The 7,745-nt window shown below is 48.4% G+C and overlaps 1 non-coding gene across 1 annotated transcript; it reads right to left on the bottom strand.

The window, feature by feature from the left end:
• Positions 1–3,947: 3,947 nt before the first annotated feature.
• On the bottom strand, positions 3,948–4,092 carry LOC117313651 (U8 small nucleolar RNA). The gene has a single exon (XR_004528239.1). It is a non-coding gene; the product is annotated as a U8 small nucleolar RNA (small nucleolar RNA).
• Positions 4,093–7,745: the final 3,653 nt, after the last annotated feature.

Below are 7,745 nucleotides of genomic sequence, written 5' to 3'. Positions count from 1 at the left end.
TTCGTGTATCTCCAACCCCGTGACTCTTACCTGCCCTTACTGCTGGGCCCTGCAACAAACAGTTATTTCGGATGGAGAAGATAGCGTGTACCAAGAGCTCTAAAGTGGGATACAGAGAAAACAAATGGGGGCCATTTAAGCCTCTCCTCTGAAGTCACCCAGAATAACTTTTGCCAGCGCTAAATCTTCAGTTACAAGCTGTAAATCATTTTTGCATGTTATCAGGCCCAGTGATTTTTCAGTCTGATGTGACATATCTCAGGCCTTTCCGTCAAGTGTCAAGAAATGAAATGTCAAATTCTGAGTTGTTTTGCCTACTGGATAGCAGGGAAAGGGCATCGTGTGCAAAGCTTACCAGCCTGGAAGGAGCTTTGGCCAGGGAGTCAGGCTGTCAGTTCTAATCCCAGCGCTGGCCAAGGCCACAGACACACAGCAGCGGGGCCATTACTGTGAACGAGAAGATTGGAAAAGATGATCTGAATGGTTTCCACTAGTTTTGATGATTGTGTACTATTGTGATTCTAACAAGGTTTGTCACACTGTGTTGCCTCAAGAAAGCTCAACAAATGAAACTGATTGAACACGTCTGTAACCACGTGATCACAACTCAGAAGAGGGTTTCCACAAGCCTGGTGGGGTGCAGGGCATGCTGGCTTTGGTCTCGCGAGGTCCTGGCAGGCACGCTGAACTCAGCCGTGGTGATAGATCTTCTGAGAGAGGAGAACCTTCCCCCTTTGCTCATAAGAATGCTCTGGGTCAGCCTAGTAGACATCTGGCCTCATGCTGTTGTTTGTCAAGACCACTGGACTTTGTTTAAGGCTTGGAGTTTTTAAACCAAGCACTAACACGACGTGTCAGCCAGATGAATCTGGGCAAGTCACTGAACCTCTCTGAGCCTATAACTCCATCTGTGAAATAAGATATAATAGTATCTACTTTGCAGAATTGTTATGTGTATTCAATGAAGGCCTGCATATGAAAACCTCTAACAAAACCTGTTTCACAGAGTAGACCCTTACAAAGTTTAATGGACAGATGTACAGGTGGGTGGATGGATGGACAGAGGGAAAGTATTCTGTCTAAAACCAGCGACTGGGGAGGCAATCAAGGTGGCAGAGTAGTAGGACCTGAAGCTCACCTCCTCCCACAGATAAAACCAACTACTTACTAGGGAGATAGGGAATGTTTTAGGATATTGTAAGAGGTTAGGGCTTAAACCGAAACATTGCCTGAACCTCTTTGCATTATATCCTTTGCTATCCTTGAGGGAATGGGTTCTCTAAATTCTGTGTCTGCTGCCTAAAGAATTCTTATTGTTTTCTCATCATTTGTCTTAAGGCGAGTGATTTCAAGCTATCCAATAGGCTCCATTCTTCGGCTAAGTTTTGGATTTCAAAACGTTCCTGTTCAGGCTTCCATTTACTTCATGACTTTACAAACTTTGATCACCCTGGCTTTTGCACCTTCTTTTTCTAGCTTGAAGCGCTTTGTTCTTTTTAGGTTATCCTCCTCAGGCAGCCTCCTTAGCCCTTTGATCGTGTGAAGTTCTCTTCATTGAGTGTCTCCGGCACTGTTATGTCATTATTCTTAAGAAGCCTTGACTCTCAGTTTAACCACATAGAGGATGGGAGGGGGAGAAAACAGAGGAGATCAAATAAGTTACGAAACTGATGTTCTGAAAATAAGAATATGTGCTAATTGCCAACTGAGTGATAGATGCTTTGATGTGCCCCCCACACACCTCGAAATTCTAATAGAAAGTGAGAATTGGGAGCTCCCCTGGGGAGCATCTGGCCTAGTCTCTTCCACAGTTGCTCAGACGTAAGAATCATCTGAACCACTTGTTCAATGTACAGATTCCAAGGCTCTGTGGGGACCAGTGCTGTCCAAGACGGTGGCCAGCAGCCACGGGTGATGAGTGAGCACTTGAAAGGTGGCAAATCCGAAATGAGTTGTGTTGTAAGTATAAAATACACACTAGATTTTGCAGGCTTCGTACAAAGAAAGAGTATAAAATATTTCATGACTGTTTTCTATTGACTACATCTTGAAATGATAGAAGTTTGAATTTATGGGATTAAGTAAAAGATATGGACCTCCCTGGTGGCGCAGTGGTTAAGAATCTGCCTGCCAATGCAGGGGACACGGGTTCGAGCCCTGGTCTGGGAACATCCCAAATTCCGCGGAGGAACTAAGCCCGTGCGGCACAACTACTGAGCCTGCGCTCTAGAGCCGGCGAGCACAACTACTGAGCCCACGCGCCCAGAGAGCCCGTGCTCCGCGACGAGAGAAGCCACCGCAATGAGAAGCCTGCGCACCTCAACAAAGAGCAGCCCCCCTCACCTCAACTAGAGAAAGCCCACGTGCAGCAACGAAGACCCGACGCGGCCAAAAATCAATCAATACATTTATATTTAAAAGAAGATATTAGAATTAATTTCACTTATTTCTTTATACTTTTTTTTTAAAAATGTGGCTGTGAGAACATTAGAAATGACATGAATGGCTCATATTCCATTCTGCTGGACAAGGCTGGTCCAGACGTACCGAATCAGAGTCCCTGTGGGAGGGGCTTATGCTTACCAAGTATTCCTGGTGACTCTCAAGACCGGGAGAACTGGGGAAGCACAAATAGCACAAGGAACACATTTGACAGACGAGGAAATTCACATTCAGAGAGTTTTATCAGCTTGTCCAAAGTCACGCCGAAGTCCATATTGTAAGGGCCAGGGAGTCAGACGATGACCTCATCAGAAAGTAAGCTGCGTTAAGTGCAGGAATTTGGACTGTTTTGTTCACTGATGCGTCCCCAGTGCTGAGAGCAGTATGTGGCATAGAGGTACTTATAAATATATGTTGAACGAATGAGGCCACTTAGACACAATGTTCATGAAGTTAAATGTGTAATTTCAGTCCCCTAACGGCCTGGTCTGCTTTGTTCTCTTCTTGAGGCTGCAGATAATAAGAGGGTTGTTATCTACAAGGGAAAGGAAAACACATTATAGGTCATCTAGAAACTATCCTTGGAAATCACAACACAAACCACATTAGCATCTCCTAGAGAGCATCTCCTTAGCAGGCAAATTTGACTTTCAACTCATCCATTCAAACAGTGTCCTAAGAGTAATTTGTCCCACTAAGAAACATAGTCGCAACAGGTTTTTTTCCCCCCAGCTCCACCTGTTGGAAATACTACCTCCTCTACCAAAAATAAAGAAGGAATATTTTTTTCCTAAACCACCTAAGCTGAAAGCACCCAGAGGATCTCCTCCTAACTCCCTCTGGGGCTCATGGTTTCTATTTTTAATCATGCAGCGTGCAGACAGAAAAACAGCTCTCAAAGGAATTGCTTTGCAGAGAAACTGTAAACATCCTCTGGCTTCTACATGGGAATGTGGGAGAGCAGTGGACTCTTCAGAAATCAGGAATGACAAGGGAACAACGGCATTTGAATCACCCACCAAAACCAAAACCGAAACCTAATTACTGTCCTCATCCTCTGTGTCCTATAAATTGCTCACCAGGCAGCTGCAAGGAGGAAGCCCGATTTCATACCGAGGGATGGAGCAAATCTTCCGTGTGGGCAAACATTCAGTCAGATGGGAGGGTGACTCATAGACCATTCTGCCCACTGTTAGAATGCACGCCCACCTGCCTCTTCAAGGGCTGAAATAATCCGTTATCACGCGACTGCAGGAAAATCTAATTGTGACCTTGGTCCCCCAGCCCCTGTTGAATTGCTCACCCACAGCCTCGGCTTTAATTACGTAACACTTGGAGGGAGAAACACAGAAAAGACAAAGCCTATGTTGGTCTTTTAGTAAATATGGAAATTGATCAGAGTTCAGTCACATGCTTGGTGGTCTGGGGACCATGTGTGGTTTCCCCCGATCGCCCGGAAACTTGCTGCTCTGCCTATTGCCAGGGCCCACCCCAAACTCTGTAATTACCGAGTGCAACCCCCAGGAAGATGGACATCTTGCAAGGCCTGATGATGCACAGCCGTGAATCACGAATCGTGCGAGCTCCAATCATCATGTTCTGTTCTGTCCTCCGAAAGGAGGAACAGGTAAGGTGTATCCTACCTGACGATGGGAAGATGTACCTTTTAATCGGCTCCCCTAGTGATGACCTATGCCTGCAAATGTTTTAAAATACCAGTCTAGAGTCACATCTGCCACACCGAACTTTGTGAAAGTCAAACTCAACTATATGGATGAAGAAATACGTGTCACATTCCAGGGCATGGGACTCTTTCCTCAGGCCCCAGACTCTGCTTCTGAATCCCAGCCTGTAGTAGCCACTGTCTGGCGGGACCATCGGTGTGATAGCACCCAGCAGACAGCCTCACCAAAGATTCCTCATTCCCAGATTTCCTGATCTGGACCCAAGCTCTGAAACCCTCACAGGGCGTTCTGCTACTAACTGCAGTCGGAATCAAATGGAGCCGGTCGTACACTTTGGACCGTATGCCCTGCCCACCTGGTAGACCCTGATGCCCAGCCTAACGCCCTAGTCTACCATGGGGAAGCATCCCCTTCTTCTGCCCGATGTGCTGTGGGGACCTCTGTGCCTTGTGTCCCATTCCTAGACGTGCTGGGGCTCTATCCACGAGGAATCCCAGAGATAGAAACCTTTCAGGGAAAGGTTTATCTTCGATGTGCGTGCTGCGGGCTGAGTTCAGAAGGCTGGGTGTGATCACGGTAGGGGGAGGAGGAGGCGGTCAGGGTGGAGCCCGTGGAAAGGGGCCGGCAGAGCTGAGGGGTACTTACTGCGGTGTCACCAGGCAAGGAGACACCACAGAGGAAAGGACAGTCAGCTGTTGTGTCTTCATGCCAGTTCATCCCCAACCCACGAGCTCCTGTCTCTGACCCTTCCAGGATTAGATGGAGGGGGAGGAGCTACAGAAGCAGAGGTGAGTTTACATCCACAAGGCAGGTGCCCTGGAGGATTTGGCATTGGTGCCGCTGGCTTGTGTGAGCAGCGAAAAAACGCCTCTGTGTGTGTGTGTGTGTCTGTGTGTGTGTCTCTGTGTATCCGTGTGTATGTGTCTGTGTGTGTCTTTGTGTGTGTCTCTGTATATCTGTGTGTGTCTTTGTGTGTGTCTCTGTGTGTCTGTGTGTGTCTTTGTGTGTGTATCTGTGTGTCTGTGTCTGCCTGTGTGTTGCTCCTTCCTCAGGATTCTTCCTCTGGGAGGCCCGCCTGCACTCTGTGTTCAGCTGGGCGACCTCCCTCCTCCGGTTGGCCCCTTGCAGTTCTCCCTGTGCCCCTGAGCTTCTATAGCCTCCCTTCTCCCTGGGGTCCCCCTCCCCTCCTAGTGGTCCCCTTGGCATGCATCAGTTTTAAGACAATGTGGAATGTTCGGGAAATGTGTAGCTTTGCCTCCCATCAGGGAGCTCCAGACGCATCTTCCTGCCTTTAAGCATCTGAGGGGTATCAGACACTAGGCTGTGTGCTCTGCACGTTCCATGGAAACTTCTGGAGCGTCCTTCTGGTTTTCTTGACTACAACACCCTGTCCCTCATCCCCATAGGGGTGGTGAAGTGGCAGAGTAGAGGGGAAATGCCGAGCTCTCTGAAAAGCCTCCCCAGAGGGATTTTTTTGCCTCATCCTCTTCAACCTCATCTTTTGAGAGGGCTGGAGGTTGAAGATTAACTAACGTTGACTAACCAGCTTCAGCTCATTCCCCAAGCAATTCCTCCATAAGTCAACTAGCTCCTCTCTTGAAAACACCGTGTTGCTTTCCGTGCTCCCAGGCTTTGGGGCCTCAGCCCAAACTGACAAGCATCTCATTTTAATATCTTGTTTCTCATGTACAATTATAATGCAAGGTGGTATTTATTCTAATGGAAACATGCATATCTTGCAATAGAATGATAAGGTAATCTAACAGCAAACAAAGGAGGGAGTGTCTAACCTTGTCTGGGACAATTAAGAGGATCTTTGCAAAGGAGGTGATATGTGAGCTGCATCTGAAGGTCGAAGGGGAGATACTCAGTTCTGATGGAGACGGTGCTATTCTAGATTTGACACAGCCAAGTGCTTCTCTCTCTGTGACAGCTCGTGCTCGTTAGACAATCTCAGGAATGGTTTCCAGAGCCTGACATCCAGTGGCTGTCAAACCATCTGTAGGGAAAGGACAGGGAGATGGGAATAGTAAAGATGGATTTGAACAGATAAGTTAGAGAGAAGCTACACCCCTACCACACATACGCTTCGCTGACCTGGGAGAAGGGAGGGCTTTAAGACAATGAACATATTCACATTGCTGTGTGTGTGTGTGTGTGTGTGTGTGTATCCCAGTACACACACACACACACACACACACACACACACACGTAAATAGGCCGTGGGTTTAGAGTCCATGTTTTGGCCCCTCTATCCAAATCTATTCCAGAAGGTATAGGTAATGCTAGAAAAAGGGAGAAAAACATGAATACAAGGCCAGGAACTCCCATATAATTGTCTGCCAATGTCCTACACAGCTTTCTAAATGTGCCAAAGGGGAGCAAATGGAAGTCAATTCTAGAGACAGACACACAGGGCCTGTGAAACGTTCTGCAGAGTTCATACAAGCTGACTCCAGGCCCCAGAGAAGATGAAAACTCATCAGTCCGGGCATTTCCTGGGGAGGCAAGTACAGAACATGGTTCCCTAAGCCAGAAGATCAACGCAATTCTGCCCTGAGACACTGACCGCTGGTAGTTTCTGGGATTCTCCGAGGGCCGAAGGTGGAGCTGGAGGGGTCAGAGGTCAATTCACACGGCAGATTTCACAGATGAGGAAACCGGGGCTCCGAGGCATTCCACGTCTTACCCCAAATCTCCCCATGAATCACCAGTGACGCAGAGCTAGAGCACAGGGTTTTTGCTCTTTACGTCACACTAGGTGACATGAAGGGAAAACACCAGCTCGCCTGTGAGCAGGGCACAGAACACGTGTGTTTTCTCTCCCTACGGTCCCTCTGGAAGCCCCACTAAAAAGAAAGCAAACGCGTGACGTTATATTACAAACCTACAAGGACACAGAGACCCATCGAGGAGCTGATCCCAGACGAGAGATGCCAAGAGATGCTGGAAGAGGCAAAGCAGGTGTTAGGTGGTAAATAATACGTTCGTGGGGAAAGCTGAAACCTGATCTCCTGCAGAGAAAGAGAGCAACAGAACGCAAGGTGATTGACACCACTGAACTGTGGAAAAGCCCCAGGAGGTGAATGCTCCAGGTGCCGCTGAAAGTGGGCCTGAGAGAGGGGCTGGGGGACATCTGTGAAGGACTTCAGTTCCCTCTGTCCCTTCACTCGGCCAGCTCACCCTTCAACACCCACACAAAGACACAAAGGCCGACCTCTCCATACACGTACCCCAGAGGCAGAGCTGAGACAGGCTTGCTTGGGAATACTTTATTTAGGAATCTGATCCCAGGAAGCGGGAGTGAAGGACGAGCAGAAGGAGAGAGTCAGGAGCAGGTGCCTTATTCTGTGGACCAGCGCATGGGTGACCAGTTGTCCCAGCTCACCAGGATTTCTGAGGAGGCGTGTGAATTTGTTCCCAGAACCCCCTGCCCTGGGAAAGGGGCGGGGAGAATACATGTCCATCACCTCCACCTACTGTGACTGGTGGCATCCACTTCCTTGTCCCTCCAGGTTGCACACATGTGATACCTCCTGAGTTTCCCCTCCAAGGCACCCGGGAAGCTCAGGGGCAGAATCAGGAGTTGCTGGCCAGGTGCTGTCAGGGTAAACCTGC

The sequence above is a fragment of the Tursiops truncatus genome, chromosome 9, assembly GCF_011762595.2.
Source record: "Tursiops truncatus isolate mTurTru1 chromosome 9, mTurTru1.mat.Y, whole genome shotgun sequence".
Lineage (NCBI taxonomy): Eukaryota > Metazoa > Chordata > Mammalia > Artiodactyla > Delphinidae > Tursiops > Tursiops truncatus.
This window is presented reverse-complemented; position numbering and strand designations above follow the sequence as displayed.